The 25,298-nt window shown below is 37.2% G+C and overlaps 1 protein-coding gene across 4 annotated transcripts in view; it reads left to right on the forward strand.

Moving 5' to 3' along the window:
• Nucleotides 1–17,176: 17,176 nt before the first annotated feature.
• The window catches only part of FSTL5 (follistatin like 5), a 693,844-nt gene continuing 685,722 nt past the window's right edge, over nucleotides 17,177–25,298 (forward strand). For 3 of the 4 annotated variants that reach the window (XM_004606146.2, XM_055144642.1, XM_004606145.2), the window contains exon 1: nucleotides 17,178–17,856. The gene's annotated coding sequence lies outside the window, so the exon portion shown is untranslated. Of the gene's footprint in view, nucleotides 17,857–25,298 lie in introns of all 4 variants that reach the window. The other variant, XM_055144641.1, reaches the window with a different exon arrangement.

Here is a 25,298-nt window from a genome sequence, read left to right on the forward strand (position 1 = left end):
TCTGGGAAACAGATGGCCATGGACACATTCCAGGGCCTTGGGCAGGACTGAGGGAACACATGTATCTGTCTAGGACAGGCTAAAACCTCTCGGCCAGGACCTGGGGAACAGGGCCGGAGGCACCAGAAGCCGGGGACCGAGATAACAAGCAGGGAAGGGGGCCTGAGGCACACGGAGAGGAGGGAAGGGAAACCCACAGCCTTGGAGGAAGGACAGACTCTGCCTCACAGAGTGGCCCGGCACAGCCTCGGCCAGTGCCAGGTCCAGAGCCCTGAAGGTATCAAAGGAGCAGCAACATAAGGATGGGGGGGGGGCAGGCTGGGAGGGGTTCCCTAATCCCTCAGGCCCCCAGGAGCTTTAGTCTCTGGAGAAACTGACCCCTGTTTCAGAGAGCACTCCCCAGGGCTGGAGGTGCAGGGAATCAGACCCAGGTGGGCAGCTGAGCCTGTAGGAGCAGTGGGTTGAAAGGGGGGGGGGGCGGTGGGGGGGTGTCAGGATACTTGTGGGAGCGAGGCAGATAACAGTTGATGGTTATGCTGGGGGGCTACCATGCACGAGAAACCGGTATTAACAGTATTGTAAATCACAGACCCTCAATCACAACAACAAACATGAAAGCCCGAATGACAGCATGCAAAGCAAACACCCAACTCGCTGCAGGACCATTCAGGCCCCAGAACAGGCCTTCTTGCTGGGACACCAGGTGCAGGAGAGGGGGGCAGGAGAGAGTGCGATGGCTACTAGGGGGAGGAAGTAGTGTCCTCCACGTACTGTGAAGGGTAGCTGCCCAGAGCCGGGAGGAGAGCCAACCGCCAGGCTGATTTCCCCAAATTTGCAAATAATAAAATGCATCTTAAAAAACGAACACGGGTTGTAGTGATAGCACTGCGGGAAGGGCATTTGCCTTGTCCGCGGCGGGTCGACCGGGGTTAAATTCCCAGCATCCCATAGGGTATCCGGAGCAGTGCCATTCCTCAGTGCAAAGCCAGGAGTAAGCCCTGAGCATTGCGGGGTATGACCCAAAAAGTAAACAAACAAACAAAACCCACACACACACAGAGCTCACTCTGGGGCTCGGGGACCACACGGGGTGCAGGGATCAAACCCAGACTGGCCACGTGCAAGGTAAGCTTTAGCCTACCTGCTGTGCTGTCTCTCCGGCCCCTGCATGGTTTCCTGAGCAACTACCCGAGTAACTCTGGGGCACTGAGCCGGGAGAGTAATATCCGAGTATCACCAAAAGAGAAAAACCAAACCCAAATCTCAAAAGTTAAACCACTGGAGCTAATATTACACTTCATGCTAAATGCGTTTGCCTAACATTAGGAAGGAAGGAGGAAAGGGCCAGTGCTTGCTCTTGCCACTTCTCCTTTTCTTCAACACCATAGTAGGGGACCCCAGCCAGTGAGATTAGGCAAGAGAAAGGAACGACATTCAGATGCTCTAACTGGACAGGAGAAATCCTACCTCTCCCTCATCTGCAGCTGTGTCTAATGTCCAACAGTCTATAAAAAGTCACTAGAATGAAGAAGTGAATTGAGTAAGGTCCAAGGATACACGGGGGAAGCACACAAATAAATAGTAGATGTTTCTATCAGCAATGAGTGACTCCAAGTTAAACTTAAAAAATATATATATTTTAAAATATATATTTAAATATATATATATACATATAAATCTTACAAGAGCACAAGAAGGGAATAACAAAGGACCTAAACCAACATAATCTGACATTTGGTCTACAGAACTTGAGCTTTCCCTGATGGAAAGATGCAGTGAAGGTGGGGAGTTCGTGGGATGCCTTGAGACAATGGTAGAGGGAAGTGAACATGGGTGGAGAATGTGGTGTTAGAACATTGTATACATGAAAACCTATCATTATCAGTACTGCAAATCACAATGACTAAAGTACAATAAATGCATTTGTATAGATGCATATGTATACAAGCTGTACTTGTGCTGTCAAACATGAATTCCATCAGAAAGCACTCTCCTCACACTAATAGGCATTTTATTTGGGTCTTTTATCTTCCACAGCAGTCAGCATAATAGAATGCTTCCCTTACAACAGGACTGCGAGTGCAGTTGCTGGTTTTCACTTTGACAATACAAAACCCAATAGCTTCATGCTCTCTGTGGCAATGACCACAGTAGTCAGCCCTGATCAGAGAAATGGACTTGGACTATGCTCAGAATGATGAAAGTTCCCGCTCCGGATTCAGAGAAGAGCCACAGCCTTAACTATGTGAAGACATGAAGACCTTTCAGACCTTGGATAGGTATGATGTCCTCAAATTTGCTATGAAAAAAATTAGAAATTGAAACTAAGTCTTCTGGTTTTCCCTTCTTAAAAAAAAAAACGAGAGAGTAAAGACATACATATAGTATACAAAAATCCTCTGAATCATCATGAGGGAACTGCAAATCAAAACAATGAGATATCATCTGAATGTTATTTGGAAAAAAAAACATTTATTTTCAGTTTTATGTACTTAGATCACTATTATGAATTAATGTTTAAATATTTGTGCTTGCTCATTTGTGTAGTATAGAATAACATTACATGAGGCTGACACTCAAGGTCAGTAGATATAAGGGCCAGGAGGATTGCCCCATAGCTGGAAGACTGCTTCATGAGCGGAGGGGAGAAGGCAGATGGAATAGAGAAGGGATCACTAAGACAATGATGGCTGGAGGAACCAGCTGGGATGGGAGATGCATGCTGAAAGTAGATAATGGACCAAACATGATGACCTCTCAGTGTCTGTGTTGCAAGCCATAATGCCCAAACATAGAGAAGAGTATGGGGAATATTGTCTGCCATGGAGGAAGAAGGAGGGTGGGAAAGTGGGGGTATACTGGGGATATTGGTGGTGGGGAATGTTCACTGATGGAGGGATGGGTGTTTGATCAGAGATGGAGGAATCGGAACTGGGTCAGCTTCGTCCAAGGCGAATGCCCTACCTGCTGTGCTCCAGTCCATAAAACTGCTATAACTTTGTAACATAGCTTAAGGTCAAGCAATGCATGCATTTTATTTTTAATTTTTATTATTTTCTCTCAAAATTACTTTGTCTTTACGAGATGATTTCTAGACTAATTTCAATAAGATGCATACTAATAATAATCATTCATCCAATCAATTTGCACGGATGACCCCAATTTTTGTGTTTGTTTCTGCTTTCTTTACTATTGTCTTTTAGATCACAGCTTCTGCTCTTTTATTTAATTTGATGTAATTATAAATGGGGTATTTTGTTAATATTTTTCTATAATTCATTTATTGTGTATTAAAATGAGGCAGATTTATATTTATTGACATTTTTCCATTTTGCTGATCTCATTAATTGTTTATGTAGATTTTAGTTGGGTTCTTGACATATACACTTATATTTATTTATAATACTGTTATGTCATCTATAGAGAGTAATGGTTATACTTATTTTCCAATAAGAGTGATTTTGTTTCTTCTTCTTTTCTAATTTCTCAGGCTACAACTTCTGAAGCTATGTTGAAGACTAATGTTGATAATGCAAATCATCATCTAGTTTTATATGAAATTGGGGAGAAACTTTCACCTTCTCATTATTATATAAGACATGAATTTTCTATATCTAGTTTCTTTGCTGAGGGACATTCCTTCTTTCACAACACATTGAGTTTTTTTTGTCATGAATGAGTTTTAAGTATTGTCAGAATTTACTGTTATGAAAGGTTATTTTCTGTTTATTTCTGTGGTATATGACAGTAATTTTTCTGCACATGATGAGCTATCGATCTTTGCACCCCTGGTATAAATGTCACTTGAATATGACAAATGATTCTCTTCTGACAGGACTCTCCCAAAATGCTCAGGGGTCCAGGGCCTGTTTGGGTGACATTTGGTCAACTGAGCTGAACAGTTGAATGTTAGGGCTCATTATGAGGGTTTCTCATGCCTGATAGTGGTGGTACCATTAAAGACACCATAACTGTGCTCAGGAGCTGCCAAGACAATAGCTAATGATGCACAAGTACCTGTATGGATATTCTTACTGGTATGTGTTGTATTATATAATCTTTGAGTATGTTCAATGTAAATTTGATAAAAATATGTGTAAATTTCTTTGGTGGTGGAAGTTTTGGTGTGAATATATAAAATACATAACTCTACTCTCCATGTCTTCAGTATCTCCAATTTTTGTGTGATCTATTAGTAATCTGTATATTAAGGTGCCCTCATATTGAGTGGATATATATTAATGACTATTATTTTCTTGCTGGCTTGGCTCCTAAATCAATAAATAATTTCCATCTTTATCTCTTATTGCCCTTTTTATGAAAAATCTATCTTATCAGACATGAAAATAGCTGTTCCTGCACTTTACCTTGTTGACTGGGAGTCTCTTGCCCCAGTATTTCAATGTTGCTTATAAATACCCTTTAAATAGTAAAATCGGGCATATCTCTAGTATACATTGATACTCTCTCTTTTTCTTCCTTCTCTCCTTCCCTCCCTCCTTCCTTCCTTCCTTCCCTCCCTCCTTCCTTCCTTCCTTCCCTCCCTCCCTCCCTCCCTCCCTCCCTCCCTCCTTCCTTCCTTCCTTCCTTCCTTCCTTCCTTCCTTCCTTCCTTCCTTCCTTCCTTCCTTCCTTCCTTCCTTCCTTCCTTCCTTCCTTCCTTCCTTCCTTCCTTCCTTCCTTCCTTCCTTTCATCTTGGCTGAAGAGATAATACAGTGGGTAGGGTGTTTGCTTTGCACGCAGCTGACCCAGGTTCAATTCCTCTGCTCCTTTCAGAGGGCCCGGCAAACTACCGAGAGTATCCTGCCTGCACTGCAGACCCTGACAAGCAACCGTGGCATACTCGATATGTCAAAAACAGTAACAAATCTCACAATGGAGAAGTTACTGGTGCCTGCTCAAGCAAATAGATGAACAATGGGATGACAGTGATACAGTGATACAGTCTTATACATTGATACTTTTTCTTTCTTTCTCTTTCTTTCTTTCTTTCTTTCTTTCTTTCTTTCTTTCTTTCTTTCTTTCTTTCTTTCTTTCTTTCTTTCTTCCTTCCTTCCTTTTTCCTTCCTTCCTTCTTTCTTTCTTTCTTTCTTTCTTTCTTTCTTTCTTTCTTTCTTTCTTTCTTTCTTTCTTTCTTTCTTTCTTTCTTTCATTCTTTCTTTCTTCCTTCCTTCCTTCCTTTCATTCGATTACTCTGTCTTTTCATTAGTGAGTTTAGGCCTTTTATACTTACAGTAATTATTGATATACGGACTAACTGGGATTGTATCATTTGTTTTCTTTTTACTTCATTCTTTTTATATCTGTCTATTCATATGAATGGTTTATGAATTTCATGATTTCGGTCTTTAAAGGTCAAAAATCCAGATATTTTTTGGTATTGTCATAGGTATTAGATCATTTTTTTATATCGCATTTTAATTTTTTCCCTTTTGGGAGGGTAATTAAAGTGATGCACATGGGATCATGGAAATATTCTTAGAGATTCTCAGCTAACAGTTCAATGAAAGGACCCAGAAATGTACTGCAGCTATTTTGTTGTGCCAGAGATTATCCAGGGCAAAATGGTAGTGATCAGGGTCCCTAAAGGCTCCTCTGAGCAATTCTGGGGGAGAGCATGATGCTAGAGAGTGAAACAAGATTGGCTGCATGTGAGGCATATCCCTGTCTCAACGACTGTTTGTGTCTCTTGGTGTGAAACTTAATTCATTCTTACCTAGTCTATTAGTTTTCCCAGTAAAAAGTGACATAAGTATTATAGAGTAGTTTTTGTATGTTATTTTTCTTTCCAAGTAGTTTTTCATGGTTTTAATCTATCATTGACTTGATAATTTAATAATGAATTGTAGTGGGGTTGTTCATTTGTGAATTCAGAAATTCTGTCTTAGAAGTCAGCATCTGTCATATCAATGAATCATTATTCCTTTAGTTTGGGAAATTCTTTGCTATTTATTTCTTTGAGTAAGATCTCCACTCTACTCAGTCTTTCTCTCCTTCCTGTGCTCCCATTATTCTGACTTCTATCTTTCACAAAGAAATCTAATTTCAGTGTCAAAGAAATAGTACGAGGGGTAGTGCCATTCCCTATCTGCTTCGCCCTAATTCCACCCTGGGCATTCCAGATGGGATCATTACCGTGAGCATGGCCAGGAGTGATACATGAGAAGGGCTGAGTGTTACCCCAAAAATGAAAATAATCCCCAAATTGGGATTTGTACTATTTGTACTCACTGTTGTACTCTTTCTAAATGGAAGGACCAAGAAACTCAGCTGGTCTAGATGTCACTAGCTGTCGGCTAATCAGTGAATGTTTATGTCTCTAAAGCAAACCAGAATACAAGCATGTGGAGTTCTTTCTGAGATATGTATTTGATTTTTCATTGTACCTTAGCAGGGGGCTTTGCTTATCATCATCTATTTTATAATTTCACTAGAGGTCCTTCTCTAATTTCTGTTTCTGTAATGGGTAGTTAAATGAATACTTTGAAAGATTCTTTATTCTTGAAGGGAGTAGATTGATCATAAAAAGGAGTAGGTAGAAATGAAATTCTTAAATGATAGTGAACTTTTGCTAATAGTGTAGAATAGAAGTCAAATAATCAAATCTGGAGTAACTTATCTGAGTCAGATTTTAAAAATATTAAGTTTGCTCAGGCCAGAGAAATAGTACAGTGGATACGCTGCTTGTCTTGCACTCAGGTACTACAGGTTGAATCACTGAGATTCCATATTGTCCTGCAAGCCCATTAAGAGTGATCCGTAGGTTTAGAGTCAGGAATAATCCTTGAACTCCATGGGGTGTGTACTCTGGGAAAAAAAGATTGTGGAGGTCAATATATGGAAACCTAATTTGTAAGAGTTAGTTTTTAAGCTTCATTTAGATCTACATTAAGAGGAATATATTTTTTTAATTTCAGATGAATTTAAATCTACGAAAACATTAAGTCTATACCTCAGGTTAGTAATATATTTTACTTAGGAAACTAGACACATCAGCAAATGTGTGAAGACTTTATGTAAGATTGATGCATATGTAATTATTTAAAAATCAAATGAGTTGCTGACATTTATAGATTGACCTATTTATGCTGTGGCAACAGACTAACAAACTTTGCAAAACAGTGACTTCAAACTAGTTTCAAGTCTTCTGTCTAAAACCAACAAGATTTATTTATTGCTTATGCTTCAGTTCAAGGTGGCATCAGTGTACATCAGAATTTTTTAAAGAATATATCCAATAAGTAGATGATATATTATATCTAATAAATAGGTGATAGAAATTGGTTCACAGAATTATGAAAATAGAAGAGCCACCTATAAACGGGAAAGCAAGGAAGTTCAGTGTGAGGGTAATCTAATCAAAGTCAAGAGGCCCTTCTTTCATTTTTTTTCCATCTAGCCACCAACTAAATGAACGGTATTCACCACTGGTGGTAGTGAACTTCCTTACTCATTCTCCCAATTCAAATTTTAATCTCTTCCCCCAAATATATTTTTTTTAATTTTATCGAATCACCGTGAGATAATTCAATGTGTAACCCAAGCTTTTATGTTTGGGTTACAATCACACCAAAAATATTTTGAAACCCTTCCAGCTATAATGCTTTACAGGTTGTCTGGACGCCCCTTTGTGCAGACAGATTGACACAGTGTTAAATATCACATGTCAAGACCCATGCCTGTCTCTCAGGAATACAGGTGAAATAAGGATGTCTCCATTTTCTGTCAGAGAAAGGAGCTCCTCAGATCTATGTTCATTTCTCAGTCCATAAGTGGCATAAGTGACTTCTACACATAATTCTTTGAACATCAGTAAACAAATGGTTCAAGTGGCTTTTTGGGGGTCACAGAGCTCATTAATAAACGCATATTCTCAGGAAGAGAGTTGAAAAGCATTAATGAATACAAAATAAGTTATTATAAAGTTCCATCATGTAACAAAAAAGCAAACTTCAGTTAAATTAGATGTATACATCATCTGATGAATTACATAAATACATAAATTAGATGGATACATCAAAAATTTGTATTTTTTTAATAAAAAGAATAGAGTCACTGTTGGAGTGAGTGAGAATTCAAAGAAGTAGCATATACTTCTGCTTGATTCAGAGCTTATTTCCTTTCAGATCATGCTGATACCTTTTTGGTGCTAAGTGATACAGTTCTTTTGGTCAAGCTTTTTTTTCCTCTTTATTACTCTTTAATGTGTCTGGAGCGATAGCACAGCGTGTAGGGCATTTGCCTTGCATGCGGCCGACCCGGATTTCATTCCTCCACCCCTCTCCGAGAGCATTGCAAGTTACTGATAGTATCCAGTCCGCACAGCAAAGCCTGGCAAGGTACCTGTGGTGTATTTGATATGCCAAGAAAAGTAACAACAAGTCTCACAATGGAGACTTTACTGGTGCCCACTCGAGCAAATCGATGACAGTGATGCCTTGATAGTCTTTCATGATTTATTACTTTATGCCATAGTATGAGTTAATTTTGTTATATATATTTTTTTTAATTTTTTTTTATTGAATCACCAAGTGGAGGGTTACAAAGTTCTCAGGATTATGTCAGTTATACAATATTCAAACACCCCTCCCTTCACCAGTGCCCATCTTCCATCCCCAATCCCCCCAGTATATCTGCCGCCCCCTCCCACCTCCCTAGTCCCCACCCTTGTACGTGATAAGTTTCACTTCATTTGTGCTTATCTCGATTACATTCCATGTTTCAACACACAACTCACTACCGTTGCTGTGGTTTCCCCCCAAAAAGAAAAAGACAGTCCTATTGCCAATGAGGCATTTGATAATTCTCCATTACTAAGCATATAGAGATATTAAGTCCTGCTGTTTGTTACATAACTTTTCTTTTTCCCCCTTGCCCCACGCCACCGAGTTCACGCCTGTTTAGTAATCGCCACGCTGTCTGACAAAGGGAAAAAAACCGAAGAGGATGGTTATTTCCCATCATCAGCCGGCATGGGGCTCTGGCTTAGTTGATAGTCTAGTAGAGTGTCTGCAAGCAGTTTCTGGAACCAAAGCTCTTGCGCTGATATCGGCTCCGGCTCGAGATACCACCAGCGTCCCGCTGGTCCATGTACCTAATTTTTCCCCTTATTTCCCATTCCCACGCCACCAGGTCTGTTTGCTTAATGGACATCACACTATGTTTGACACCACGCCACGTTTCTTCCCGAGAAAGAAGGATATTTCTTCTCAGCCGGCGTGGGGATATAGCTTAGTTCAGTCTAGAGAGATGGCTACCATTTTGATTGCCTTCAATATTTCAACAAAATACTTACTATTCTTGTTAGGATCACCCACAAAAGTCCGACCCATTAAGAAGGAACCATTACATATTGCTGATACTAAGATGACATTAGGTCGCACGGCTGCGGCAGCGGCCACGCGATTCTGGGTTTCTGTCTAAAGTCCAGGGAAAAAGTTGAAGGAGAGAGAGAGAGATTTCCGCACGGGGGACCTGGCGGAAACTCTCGTCACATACTGCAGGTTGCTGGTGGGCTGCCGGTGTCCCAAGCAGCTCCATCCTCTTCGTCAGTCATTCTGGGGGTGCGGGCGCGGAGAAATGGGAAAGCCCACGTGGCTGCACTCTCTTTAAGTGTCCGATGTGGGCAGAGACCGGTACTTCCCCGCCCTCGATCCCCCGCCAGCCGCGCCGCGCACTTGGGTGCGTCTCTCCATTTTGTGCTCAGAAGTGGGGTAGGTGCTGTGCTGTGCCCAGAGGTTGAGGGGGAGAGAGATAGATTAAAGAAAAAAAAAAAAGAGAAACGCCAGGCCCCCGCTCGGGGGACCTGGCGGAAACTCTCCAGTCACATACTGCAGGTTGCTGGTGGGCTGCCGGTGTCCCAAGCAGCTCCATCCTCTTCGTCAGTCATTCTGGGGGTGCGGGCGCGGAGAAATCTAATTTTGTTATATTTTTACTTATACTTCTAATATTTTCATTTTATATGATTAGATTTTCTGATTTAAGTTTTAGTGTTATTAACTTATATTGTATCCAGTGCATGGCTAGCATTATATATTACAGAGAAAGATGCTAGACCTTCAGATCTACATCCCTCTCCATCTTCTGTTTGTTGAGTCTTATTTTTAGTATCAGTGTAAATCTGTACAACTGTCTATATAGACAAATATAGGGACTATTGTCACTTCTTATAGTATATTTCTTTGCATAACCAGCTTTTCTGAGTTTGATACTTACAGTGATTATATCTTTTTATATTCTCTTCACAGAGATTGCAATGTAGAATATGTTGCTGTGTATACTTTTTTCTGAAAATTGAAATTATTTTGAAATGCACACACAATTCTGTCAAATAAACTTAAATAACTAATACATTGACCTATAAATTCTAAAAATGAATTCAATTTTGAAATTTTTCAACGCAAATATCTATAAAACTTTAGTAAAAGCAACTGTTGTTTTTATATATTTAGTTAAACATTTTGAATTAAAAGCAAAAATCAAAGCTTCCCATTGTAAATCAATAAGCATGCATTAAAGTCATGCAAGTCAGCAAGCATTAAAATCATTGTTTTAAAAATCAAAACTCTAGAGTTTCCATCTCAAATTCTCATATGCAGTACTAACATTGGCCAATAGATGCCCTAAGAGTTCTCTTAAACACAGAAACTCTGAGAATTAAAATCCCGTATTTCTACATCAGAAAGTTCAGATGCCTTATTTTCATACTTCAAATACATTTATGAAATGGCATGATAATTTTATATTCAGACTCCTAAAATTACTAAATTACTTTCCTAAACATGGCTTATTAAAATGATAGAACAAAGAGAAAAAATTTTTTCAGAATTGATTTTATAAACTATAATGGAGGCAGTGGCACAGCTGATCCACTTTAATTAATGACTTCTAATTTCCATAAGTGCATTCAACACTATGGTATGTAAATATAACTCTAATGATGATTTAATCATAGAAAAAAATCAGGTTGAATTATAAAAGCTTGCCCAAAATAGTTGATGCATTTGGATGTTTTTTTAAATTTTACTACAATTTACCTCTTTTCTATAGCATATCTATTAACAGTCTGCTCTGAGATATACTAATGGATTTATTTTAATTACAGTTCTCTACTTTTATATTTTTTAAACATTAAAGTATATAGAAACATGGTTAAAGAGATTAGTGATATATAAATTTGACCCAACAGAACTATGCTATTTTCTTTTACCTTTAGTTTACAAATAAATCACTCCCAGATGTTTTCCCCTACATAGCTAAAGGCATAATTATTTACTTCTAAACATATGTCCAAATCTGTTATCCTCCTAATGAGCTCATATAAAAACAATTTTTAATTTATTAAGTCAAACGTGCTTTAAAATATTTGCTTAATTCATGTTCTGAAACCATCTATACAAGCCTGAGACTTCTGCACATGTAGATTGGTGCCTGCTCTTACTGAAAACTTATCTGTGTGAATTTTATACTTGGATTGAAAAAGCAAATATTTCTCTTTTAAAAAAATATTTTATTGAATCACCATGAGACAGCTACATGCTTTCATGTTTGGGTTACAATCACACAATGATCAAACACCCATCCCTCCACCAGTGCACATTCCCCACCACCAATATCCCCGGTATAATCCCCCCCTTTCCCACCCTCCCCCTGCCTCCATGGTAGACAGTATTCCCCATACTTTCTTTCTAGTTTTGGGCATTATGGCTTGCAACACAAACACTAAGAGGTCATCATGTTTGGTCCATTATATACTTTCGGCACACATCTCCAATCCAGACTGATTCCTTCAGCCATCATTTTCTAAGTGATCCCTTCTCTATTCCATCTGCCTTCTCCCCTCCACTCATGAAGCAGGCTTCCAGCTATGGTGCAATCCTCCTGGCCCTTGTATCTACTATCTTTGGGTGTCAGCCTCATATGAGGTTATTCTATATTCCACAAATGAGTGCAGTCCTTCTATGTCTGTCCCTCTCTTTCTGACTCATTTCACTAAGCATGGTACTCTCTATGTATATCCATTTGTAAGAAAATTTCATGGCTTCATCTTCCCTAAAAGCTACATAGTATTCCATTATGTAGATGTACCAAATTCTCTTTAACCATTCATCTGTTCTAAGGCACTTGGGTTGTTTCCATATTTTGGCTATTGTGAACAGTGCTGCAATGAACATATAGATACAGATGTCATTTTACTGTGCTTTTTTGCATCCTCGGGATATATTGACAGAAGTGGTATTGCGGGGTCATATGGAAGCAGATATTTCTTACCAACACCAAACTGAAATGGATAAAATCTACCTGTGGGGCCAAAGCAAAGTGATATCATGTGATGATTTGAGGAAGACAGAACATAAAAACTTTGAACAGACAACACAACTATGAATCAAGGTCAATATGTATTTGGATATGTGCTTGATATACATATAAAAGGGACAGTTTTATTTTTCTCATTAATTTAGAAGATAAAACTTAGGAAAGAATACTTATTTACAAAAGAAAAAGTACTACGATTATTGGTCTTTTTATACTCAACACCAATATCACATACCTATCATGGTGAACTACACTACAGTCACATGGCCTGCCACTATGTTGAATTCTGCAACAGTAAAGACTCTTTTGGTTTTTTCTTGTTTTTGTTTTTGTTTTTTGGTGGTCCACTTGGTCGTGCACAGAGGACCATGTAGTGCAGAGGATGGAACCCAGGACATGTGTACTCCATATCTTGTACCATCTTCCTGATCCATTATATTTGATTCTAAATTCAAATTTAGAAGTTGACTTTGACCTAAAATTATTGATGTTAAATATTGATATAATTAACTCCAGATTATTCACAATAGTGAATAGATCTATTTCTTAAAGTCTAAAATGGATTCATGTTACAAATTTTTATTTTTCATGATAAGCAGAATTTTTGGAAACATGTTTTAGCTGCTATCTTAACCTGTATGTTTTATTTATAGTATCCATATACCTATGTTTGTGAGGAATTTAAATATTCTGTGTATGACATAGGAAATAGAGTATATATTTATGTATATATATATTATACATATATATATACACAGAAAATTCAGATAGGAAGTGTTTTATCTCTTTTTTATCTAAACAAAATGTTTCTGAAAAAGATTTCTAATCCTTGAAGAAATTTTATTCGTGTGTTCATAATTGGACATTAAAAAGTAGTCACTCTTAGATTTTGTCCTCGTGTACTGAGGTAAATATTAGTAAGACAATAACTGAATTTCGTTCTATAAAAATCATTAATTGCTCATTCAAAATCAGAACAATGATGGTGCTATAATATGTAGTAGAGACTAAAATAATATCTATATTCAATTTATACTGAGAGTTAAAACAATCAAACTATATAATCTTATGGAAACTATGTATTGAAACACCAATTAGGTCAAGAATGCGTTTGTTTGTACTTGTGTGTAAATGTTATTTGTTAATTGACAGCCTGTATATTACTATTGAAATCATTTCTTATATTCAGTGTATAATTCCTATACATACAAACTTCATTTATGATTTAGACTGCAAGTATAGATTAGTTAAGAAATTTGGTATTGACATCATATTTAATAATGCTGTATTTAAATATCCTACAATAAAAAGGACATTAACACATTCTTCTATTAAAGTTTACTAAAATAAAATATAGTAGAAATAGAAAAAAAGAGAAAGAAGAAAGGCAAGAGAAATATTTTCCAAGTGTTAGTCACATAATGTAAAGTAGGTATATATTTAGTACTTATAAATTACAAAATCAAATTATTTTTCATTAGACCTGAATGTCAAATTTAATATAATGTCTTAAGTAAGCAATGTATATGTATCTAAGAACCCATCCTGTTGCTCATTGATTTGTTCAAGCGGGCACCAGTAGACTGTTACTGTTTTTGGCATATCCAGTACGACACAGGTAGCTTGCCAGGCTCTGCCGTGCGGGCACGATACTCTTGGTAGCTTGCTGGGCTCTCTGAGAGGGGCAGAGGAATCGAGCACAGGTCAGCCGCATGAAAGGCAAATGCCCTACCGCTGTGCTATCGCTCCAGCCCATATGTATATATATATCTATATATCTCTATATATATATGGTCTATGTAGAATCTCATGTTGCATTAGACTTGAGAAATATAACAGTCACATTTTTGTGTTCATAATTTAATTCAATAAATTTTTTAATTAAACGCTTTGGTCATTTTGGTTTGATTTTTTTTCTTAACCCTTTATTATTTGGACCCTCCCACCCCCCAAATGATGTGACAATTACCTTGGAAAAAATAGTAAATTTTTTCATTTTCAAAATAGGCATGTTCTTAACTCATAACAAACTTTCAAAGAATTAATCCAAAGGAAAAATTAACCATGCACTGTTATTATGTCTAGAGTATTTATAATTCTAATGTAGTTCACATACATTAGAATAATTATAATTTGAAAAGGAGCTTATAAAATTTGATGAGTCTACAGGAGTCCAAAATAGAGAACAGAAAAGCAATCTGATTAAAAGGTAAATCTCTCATGTAAGTATAAATATACATTCACAAGACAACAACACAATGAGCTTCATAATTTCTATATATTACAGTTTAAAATGTTCATGTAAATTACCAAAATTAAAATCCTTAAGTAGGTGTTGGCCATTCAGCTTTAAGGGTACTTTCTTGGAATATGTGTATTTAATATTTTAATGTTCAGTCTCTTATTAATTTCATCCTAACTGGTTTAAATTTATTTATTATTTCTTAGTTGAAGTCTTTCACTTGTTCCCTTTCCCTACCTTGAAGACTATGTACTTCATGGTACTACTTTCACCATCTCAGTAGTGATAATTTATCTCTCTTAAGGAGATAATTCTAACATTTTCAGCTATAACATAAAAAAAAAACTCTAATATAAATCACAGAATGACAGGTACATAAAGCACTTTAGAAATAATTTAGAACCCCCAATTTTACAAATGATGAGTGTGATTAAAGAGTTTAATTAACTTGCTTTAGAGGTCACAGAGCCAATTAGAACCAAACAATACTTAGAATTCCCCTAGGTAGGTCCATCCTCCCGATGCTTTTCAGATGCATGTGTCTGTGCACGCCTGTCAAAAGCATTCCATTTCTTTCTGTTCTCTTTTCTTTCTTTCCCACTGACTAACAAAGAAAAAATGGTCTGCATTTTCTTTCCATATTTGAACTATAGATTTGCTTTCCCTTAGGCTTTTGAATATGATGTCTGCCTTAATTGACTTTACAGCCCAAAGCAATATGATCACTAAGGTGTACTGAAAGCAGTGTCCATTAAATAACAAATGCCACAGACTTTGGTGGAACTTGCTAAGAAGTTGAGAATCATAGATCAAATCTTGATTTGTCTGACATTTTGGCAAATTGGCTGAAGTAGACCAAAATCTGGCCTTTCCAAAAGAAAGATGGCATAGCTACTTTGATTATTCTAAGTACAGATTATTTATCTGACTAGTGTAATTGTAATCACAGAACACCCATCTGGCCCTGTCTAACATATTTCATGTCCTTCTACAGAGTCTGAGCCATTATTCAAATCATTCTGAGAATTGAGCTAAGCAAGTCTATACGCTTAGGAAGCAAGACCCCCCCCAAAAATGTTATATTTGCAATATAAAATCAATAGCTGTCAGAGAAAAATTAAATGTTGCAGATTACCTGGGAGGTAAACATTATGGTTTAGATCTGCTGGAAAGCTCTTCCCAGGAATTTGAATGTTTCAGTTGGGGGAGGGTTGGGGTTTAACATATTTTAAAATAAAGCTAAAAAACAAAGAGTGCTTGCCAGCAGAAAAACATAGTTTCCTCGTAAACATAGCGTGCGATTTCTCAATTGTACTTATGTTTGATTAACTAATAAAGAAGAAAATGAGGGCACATATGCCACAAAGTAAACAAGGTTCCTCAAATAGTCTCCTAAACACTGCAGAAAAGCAAATGTATCACTATGTTTCCTTATAGGAGAATATGCATGTTTACTCATTTCACTAGTCTCTGAAAGTACTATTGAGCTGGCGCAGTGCAAATAATGTCAGACTGAGGGAAATCGATGACACCTACCACTATGTACATATTTTCGTGAGGGAAAAAAAAATACTTGAATGCTAGGAAATTTCTTGCATAAACAACTTTGGAAAAATCCTTTATCCAACTTAAGACTTTTCGTTTTATGTGCTTTTTTGGGGTGTGGGGGAGAGTACAATTCTTGAGGACTGTAGGTGGGACAAGTGGATCATATCTAAGGACATTTCTTTGAGATGACTGATTATTTTTTAGTTCTAAGAAACTGTTTCTTTACAAGTAGATATCCAAAGAATCTGACCCCTACTTGTGCGGAAAAAGGACCTTATCCTCAGTGGGATGAGAAACATCATCTATATTAGGCAAGTAAGTGCTTTTCTGATACCCCATTTTTATAGTACAATGGGTCTATTAGATACAATAAATATAACGAATAATATAATAAATATTGCAGCTGGGCAATATTCAAGAGCTTGGCGGTGGAAGTTGAAGCTGAGAACTTTCACTATTTTCATCCTCAGATAATTGTTTCACCCTTCAATTTCTAACTCACATCTTAAACTCCTGACTCTAAAGAAGAAGGGAGGGTTGTGTAGATTTCATAAGCACACATCCAGTCTGATGCATCCAACGTAGCACTCACACACAAAAAAGAAGTGGTTTATGAAGGGACATAAGCTTCGCACGCTTTCACATGTTCTCGCAGTGCTCCAAGAATTTTTTTTTCTCAAAAGCAAGTTTCTGCAGTGGCGGCTCCCTCTAGCAGCTCCGTGAACCGAGGAAAGGGGACAAACACCAGAAACACCAGATACTTCCTTTCCAGTGAATTAAATAGATAACGAAATAAATAAATTAGACCAGGCAAACCCGGAAAGTTTGATCAGGCAGATCAAAAGGATCTGGGTTTTGTTTGTGTTTGTGGGTTTCTTGTTTTTTTTTTTTTTTTTTGCTTTTTTTTTTTTTTTGAGAGAGGGGTTGAAGGGATTCATTCGGATCCCCCACTCCCATCATCACCCGCCTCATCAGCACCTCTCCTGCTGCTCTGCTGCCCCCCTCCCTGCGCCCCGTCTTCGTGCCTCGGCAGCAGCGATCCCTAAGAGCGTACAGCAACGGCGAGGGAAAGCAGCGACGCCGGGAAGCGGCTAGTTTCTGCGGGACCCGCGGTGGTGAACGGATCGGGAAGTGCGAGGATGCCAAGGGGGCTCCGGAGCCTGGATGTTGCAGCCTCTTGATTAGCCCCCGCCGAGCCCAGCCCGAGCCCGCTTCCCCCGGCGGCTCCGCACTTGTCCCGGAGTTGAGATGCAAACGCGCGACGTCAGAGGGTGGGGGCGGGGCGGCCGGCTTGAGTGGCAGCAGCTCGGGCTTAGGGAGGAGGCGCGAGAATCAGCCTGGTTCAGTGACTGAGACAAACTGGAGGTGAGCGGAGCTGGTGCTGTCCACTGTGCTGTCGGTGGGCATCCGGGGACGCCAGCGGACCGTTTGCTCCAGCTCCTCGAGGCAACGCCCTCTGGCACCCTCGGTGCCCGGCGGGACCCGCTCTACCAGCTGGACCGTATCAACTTGACAAAGGAGTGTGGGGTCGGACGTGGGAGCGAGTCCTCTGTTGGCCACCTGGGCGCCCAGTCAAGCGTGACTTTGGAGATTTCTATAGTTTGAAACCAAACTATTTTTTTCTCTTTTCCCAGCTAAGGCGATCTTCAATTTTTTCCCCCCCTAAAATATCATTACTACTACTATTTATATACGGACACACTATTTAGGAATCTTTTTGAGAGACTTTTTTTTTTGGCTGTTCAAATAAGGTAAGCAAAATAGCATTGTTACAATATATTGCAAATGGGGGAGCCGTGCAGACTGTGGTACAAAAATTTTAAAGCAAGTTTTGATTATTTTTATAATTTGAAATGAGACTTTCGGCAATGATTGCTGTCATTATTTTGCTAATTACTATTGTCATTATGACGAGATCATCTATACATTTAGGGAAGTTGAGGGCTCTGTGGCTGTGTGTGTGTATGTGTGTGTGTGTGTGTGAAGTTAATGTCATCATGTTACATCTTGCTTTACAAATACAAATATTTGTAGAGCAACATTTCAAGCATGCCTCTTTCAAGCCTCCAAAATATGTTAGTAAATTATAAATATCAACCAACAAGTTGTTTCAAACAATTGCAATCTTAAAATGTATTTGAACGGGACTAGTCTCTCTTAATGAATATCACCTCTTGTTTCTAAAGAATAGGCTGCAAAGTGCAAAGCACTCCTAACATTTTTAGAAGAGAGGTGGCAGGATAAGAGAATTTATAGCATGCTGGGTTCATTTGGTTATGTTCCTATTTTTGATCCAAATAAAACTTGGGAAACTCAGGTCTCTCCAAATTCTACACCCCCAAGGTCATGTGTATTTCTGAGCTGGGGGCTTTGGACTAGTAAATTTCATCCTCTCTTTGGCCCCAGGTTAGAGGTGGATTTAAATGAGAAGCTCTGACTTAATAAAACAGTATTAGCTTGTATTATTGTCACTACTGTTGTTGGTAATTGAATGGAACTAGAAAGCGTGGGCTGAGAAAATATCTTGCAATTTCAGCAATGTTTAACCTCTTGCATTCTTAACAGATAGCTTTTCTCTACTTAGGAGATTTTCTTTGGAAGCTATGTTTCTTTTGTCAATTGGCAGTGTGTTTTTGAGTGTTTATGAGCAAAGAATTCACTAAGGAAGACTATTGAACTGTACTTACAGTGAGCAATTATTAAATGATAGAAGTTTAGCTGGTAGTCTGTGCATTTCTCTTTACTATTCATGGCTTTGAAAGGCAATATGTTTTTTTATTTTTTCGATCAATAGAACTGTAGTCATTCATTTATGTCATTTAGTAATACTAGATATAGTATAAATGATTGCTGGAAAAATGGGAGGGGGCGCATTTCTGTACATTCCACAGAGAGAGTTCAGGTTGCAATTTGAAGTTCTGTATTATAGGAAGGGTAAAATAAAAATACTCCTCAGAATTAATAAATATCTTTCAACTGCCTAGAACTGTGTTTTCCGGTTACCTTTAAATAATGTCACATTTTGAACATGAAAATGTCTACATTATTACCCTCCTAGGGATTAATTTTACCTTTAAAATTTGTGATTCAAAGTAATTCCTATAAAGTTGACATTTTTCTTTTTTAAAGAACGTAACCCTATGTAAATGTGATTATTACAAAAAAAATGTGGCAAACACTAGAGGTCAAATATAAATCCCCTTAATTGTCTCTATGTTTTACCCAAGCAGATGTTTTTTGTAGAATCCCTCTGTCATGTGATCTTAATTTAAACATGTATAAACACTGAGGGATAGAGTATCAAAGAAAGATACTGGGTCATAAAGCTTATGTGAAGCAGCTTCCTTTAAATGTATAAGTGTTCATTCATCTATATACTTTAAGAATTCTCTTTAAAGTTAACTATGTTGACATTGTTATACAGAATGTGTAATTTCAAACAGATTTATAACTTAAAAATTCTAGTTATTTCTTATCTATTACATTGAAACATACCATATATTTTTGTGTAGATTATTTGAAATTTGATAATATACATAAACTATCTATCAAAATGTATTTGAGTAATTTACTTCACTTTGGATAAGCAGTTCCCTGGGACTACCAATATCTTCTTCAAAATATGTTTAGTGTTGTTGTATTGAGATAATCAGCCATTAAGCCAAACTATAAAACTTGAAATAATAAAACCAGCCAAAAGTAGATTCTGTGAGCTCCCAAGTTAAAAATATTGGAGGAATTTCCCCCGATTTATCTTGATACTTAGCTTTTATATCTTACTCTCACGTAGTAAGATTAGATGATCATGATCAACTCAAATTTAGCAAATAAAGGGCCCTAATTGGATACAGAATTTGGTAAACAAATAAAATTGGCAACTTTGAAAATATCTATATTCAAAAATGTGGTATTTAATTTTGCTCCACAAGTAAATGCTTATACTTGGTAATAACTCATCATGTGAAATAGAGTTATATTCAATATCACAATAGTGGAAAGCCTAAAATTCATTTATCACATAGGCATTAAAAGTATAACAAGTTTTTAGTTCAATATCATAGACTTTTATAAAATAGGTAGAATTATTACCAAAGTAATTAATGTCATGTGACATGGTCAGGTTGTCTTAAAATTTTCTCAGTTTTAAAATGTACTGATATCAACTATTAATGATATTTACTTATAGTTGTTTTTCTGTACAAGTAAGTTAATTACACATGTTTGGTAGGATTTTAGATTAAAGTGAAAAAATTTAAATTTTCCATCATTAAGAGTATTGACTTAATATTTTCTATCTACCAGCTTGGTACAAAGAGGTACGGAAAGTAATGGTAAACAAAGTATGCTTGTTTGACTTTATAAAATAACTTGATAAATATACTTAAGAGATTGCATAGTAGTTTATTAAGGCTTTAATTTGAATAGCGAAAATGTTTATTTTTAGTCTTCATTAATCAGAAATACCAGCCAACCTCAAATAGCATATTTCTCTTGGACAAATAAGAATATTTGCCCCGAATAACAATTTTAACTCTAGTGTTTTATGTGTGTCATATATTTTAAGTCCAAATGAATCTTGTGAAATAAAGTACTTTCTGTTGCTCACATCAATGTGATGGCCATGAAGCCAATTATCCTTTACAAAACAGCCTTAATCACTTTCTGCTTCAAGCCTCCAATGTCCTTTGGGCATAGTCTACTTAAGGTGAACTGTGAGTTCCCTTGTGCAAAATCCTGATTTTCCTCTTAAATTGGCCTTCACATAACAAAGCAATCAGTCTCTTTGTGTTTTAATTACCTTGGTACGGATGAAACTCCTATTATTGTAATCAATGAGATAGTATTTTTGGTCAACTCAGAATTTCAATGAGGTTTCTAAAAGAGAAAATTAAATAATACTCTAAGTACTCTCATAATGTGTAATATATATGCACATGTGTACATATACACTCATGTAATATCTTTATTATATACAAACAGGTATACTTTATGTCTCTATTTTTCTCTCTACATTTATAAGCAATTCTAAACTTTAATACATATAAACCTACACACAAATATCAGTATGTAGTCCATTATTTGACTAATGTATTTGTTAATAGTAACTCACTGTTAATCTTTTGTATGAAAGATGAATGGTCCCACCTCTTTGGTACTAAAGCTGTGGCTTGAGTGTTTGGTTGGTACCAAGTTATAGCAACTATCATCTCAGATTGAACAGGAACATAACTATATGCTGTATGGAGGCATTTCCTTGGGTACTATTATATGCATAGAATATATTAATACTATTATTTATTACTATTTTGGTAGTTTCTACTCTACCATAAACATACAGTGAAAATGATTTGGTGATACAAATTTTAAAATTTCTACTTAATGCAAAATACTTTCCATAAATAATACTTCCCATAAAAAATAGTTTCCATAATAGAATAATAAAACATAAAACAACATGTCATTTTATTTCTAAGTACATTTCCCAATTACTATTATTTGCTTGGACTAGTTGCTTGAGTACAAGCAAGTTTTGTTTTGGCATAAAATGTCACTCAGAAGTTCTTACACTGATTGGTAAGGGAAGAGATAATGAGAAATGAAAATATATTAGGAATGAGAAACAGAACGGATGTGCACATAAGGAAGAGTTTACAGTACTGCATTAATTCTGAGAAATTATGGCTTCTAATAAAATTCTTGAAGGTTATTAATCTCTAAAGTGATGCATTAGGTTTACTTCCCCCACTTCTTCAGTAATAATCCTTGCCCTTCCTGCAGATCTTTATAGCTAAATTTTTTTTATTTCTTCTGTTTCCACGCATAGATGGGATAAAATGTGAGTAGAAGAACAGCTTAACTCTCAACTTTCTGGATTTAAAAACCCAGTAATTAATACTAATTTAATATTGCTTTTGGTATCAAATTATGTAAATCTCTAAAGCAAAGTGGTGGTTGCTTAGTGAGTTCATTTGCATGTCAATTCAGAGAATATTATTCCAACTCCAAACTGGGGCATAGAATTATACCAATTCTAAAGCACAATGCAAAAGTTTTGAAAATACTTTTTTCATGGAGTTTTATGAAATATATTTATTGTAGTTGGCAGTTAAGTATGACTTAACTTTTCTCTAGGCAAGTGATATCAAGTTAGCAATTAAAACATACACACACCAGCAATTAAAACAGCCCGAGCTTTGTTCCCCAAAGATGATGATGAAACGGAAATGGCTTACTCTCATGGCTGTACTACTTCTACAAAACTCATTACGTAGTACTAATGACTCTCAAGTCCCCCCCAGCACATACCCCTCGATTTTCTAAACACTAAAAGTTTCTTACATGAAGAGACTTATGCTTCATACATTCTGACTCTTTTTCTCAGATATTATAATTGCTGTGGCCTGACAATAAACTGCCCCATTGTCTTTTATTTACGAAACAAAACACGACATTGAATTGCTATGAACAAACATATTTTCTGTCTTATCATAGATTACATATTAATGTTTAAGTATATGGTCATTAAGTTTTGATTTGCTTATATATCTCGAAAGACAAAAAGTAAGAAAAAGATACTATTCAAAGTATTAATGGTGTGCATAATGTGTTTTATACAAATTTGCCCTGTTCAGACATTCATATTGTTTTACTTTACATTTTAAAAGCAGAAACTCTTTCATAGCTCTCTACTTTCCACCTATGATTTAAAAATCAGAAATATGTGAATTTGAAATCAAATTCACCTCTTTCAAATGCATTGGCAACTTCCAGGTCCTTAGTTTAGATACATTACTCGGGTAGAGCTTGTAGCACTATAATATTGTTCTTCCGTTGTTCATCGATTTATTCGAGGGGGCACCAATAATGTTTCCATTGTGAGACTCGTTACTGTTTATGGCATTTCAAATACGCCACAGGTAGCTTGCCAGGCTCTGCTGTGCGGGCTGGATACTCTCGGTAGCTTGCCTTGCCCTCTGAGAGGGATGGAGGAATTGAATCTGGGTGTGCCGTGTGCAAGGCAAACGCCCTACCTGCTGTGCTATCGCTGCAGTCCGACTCACATGTTATCAAAACTAGACCTTTTTCTGACAATACATTTTTTCCTCTGACAATCTAAAGTTTAATTTAAAAATAAATAAATAAATAAATAAATAAATAAATAAATAAAATACCCAAACCAAAAATCAAGCTTTGGCATTAGAGAGGCTGTCCAACCTATAGAGCACTTGTTGGAGTGCAGTTGAGCCTATTTAGACCCCCGGGGTCCTACATGGTCCCCAATCCCTCCTGAGTGTTCGCTAAGTGCAGAAACAGAAGTAAGTCCTCAGCACGGATGAGTGTGTCCCCTAAACAAAAACAAAAATAAACATGCAACCAACAACCTTAGATTAATTTTCAAGTCTTCCCTTGGGCCCTTTGTTGTCTAGTGAGTTCCTACTGAGTTTCTGGCCTGAAGGTGCATCCACACAGAATCATCCATCTCCCCATCTCAATGCTTGAATAACAGCAGCTAAGGCTTAGCTATGAAGGGAAGGTCCAAGATGTGAATATCTAAATTCCACGGTTGATTTTTTCTGTGGTTTAGAAGGCCAGGACCTTCATCGGCAGAAAAACTATGGAATCTACTTCAGACACATGTGAGTTGTTGGCAGCGTCATGAATAGTCTTCCTTAGGACAGTAGGGCAGAGAGACATGCCATGGACCTGGAGCAGTTTCGTCCCCTCAATTCGGTACACTTTCCCATTTGAATGTGTAATTTTAAATGTTGTCACTGTCACTGTCATCCCATTGTTCGTTGATTTGATCAAACGGGCACCAGTAATGTCTCCATTGTGACACTTGTTGTTACTGTTTTTGGCATATCCAATACGCCATGGGTAGCTTGCCGAGCTCTGCTATGCGGGCGAGATACTCTTGGTAACTTGCCGGGCTCTCCAAGAGGGGTGGAGGAATCGAACCCGAGTCGGCCTCGTGCAAGGCAAATGCCCTATGGCTGTGCTATCCTATTACATAGTCAAATTAATCAGCCCTTCCATCCACCGGATTATGTGCACCATGGTCCAGGCTACCATCATTATACACAGTACTTGTTTGACTGGAACTCATCATACAAGTCTGCAAGACCAGTGTGTGTTTCTAAAATGAGATTTGGAAAGTCAGTCTCACAATGCAGTCGACTTGGTCAAACCTGCTTGGTCAAACAATTTGTCCTTTGGATCAATGTCTTCAACATCAAAAATCTTCTTAAACAGGAGGCCTGCCACCTATGTTGAGGCAGCCATGAGGGAATTAGAGAGTTGGATGTACAATCTTTACAAGAGTGTGGGGAAATAAAATATTTTAAAAACTCAGTGCTCATTTTCCTTTTTATGGCCACCCAAACTTTTCCTACTTAGGTGCAGTGCATTACTTTATAGGATTCATTTTTGCTATCCATGCTGTGACTATCCAATGCCAAAGCCAAAAGGAGTTGTTTTTTCTCTGCATTTAATGATAATAAGGATCTAAAATATTTGATTTTTATATACTATTACAATTTTAGCAGCTAAATATTTTAATATATTTTCTTTTCTCACAAATAGAGTAAGAAACAATAAGCTAAATTAGAAAATGTTTCCAGTGTTTGAAATTTTTCTCCTTAAGGTTTCCTGTTAGATACAAATTCAGATACCAGTAAATGTTGAAATTTAGCCTACTTCCAGCTCTCAGCACCTGTGTCATCAACTGTAATTCATATTTAAACCTTTAGTCTCCTTAGCTGCTAATATTATAAATAGTTTATGAGAAGACTATAACAGTTTCAAAGCACAACTTGGAGAGCAGTTGTCTAAGGTGGACTCTTCATCACTTGGGAGACATAAATACTTTATTCTGTCGTTTCTTACTTTATTTGAGCTACAAAGTCCAGACAATACAGATCACCGTTAGATGCTCTTTACTATGGTATATTATTTGGGCTAATTGAGTAGAAGAGGGGAGGGCTGGTGACAGTCATTATAACATGATCCCAAAAGAGTTGCCATTGCATCAGATTCCCTCATGAGATCTCATTATCCAAGTTCTGGGTAGTTGGTATTAAATGGATCCCAAAGGAGGTAGTTTTATTTGTGATGAAGAGATATAGAACTTTACTGAATATTTTACACACTGCTTACTAATACTGAGTGTTTTGCTTCTGATAGGAATATTTAT

The sequence above is a fragment of the Sorex araneus genome, chromosome 7 (assembly GCF_027595985.1).
Source record: "Sorex araneus isolate mSorAra2 chromosome 7, mSorAra2.pri, whole genome shotgun sequence".
NCBI lineage: Eukaryota > Metazoa > Chordata > Mammalia > Eulipotyphla > Soricidae > Sorex > Sorex araneus.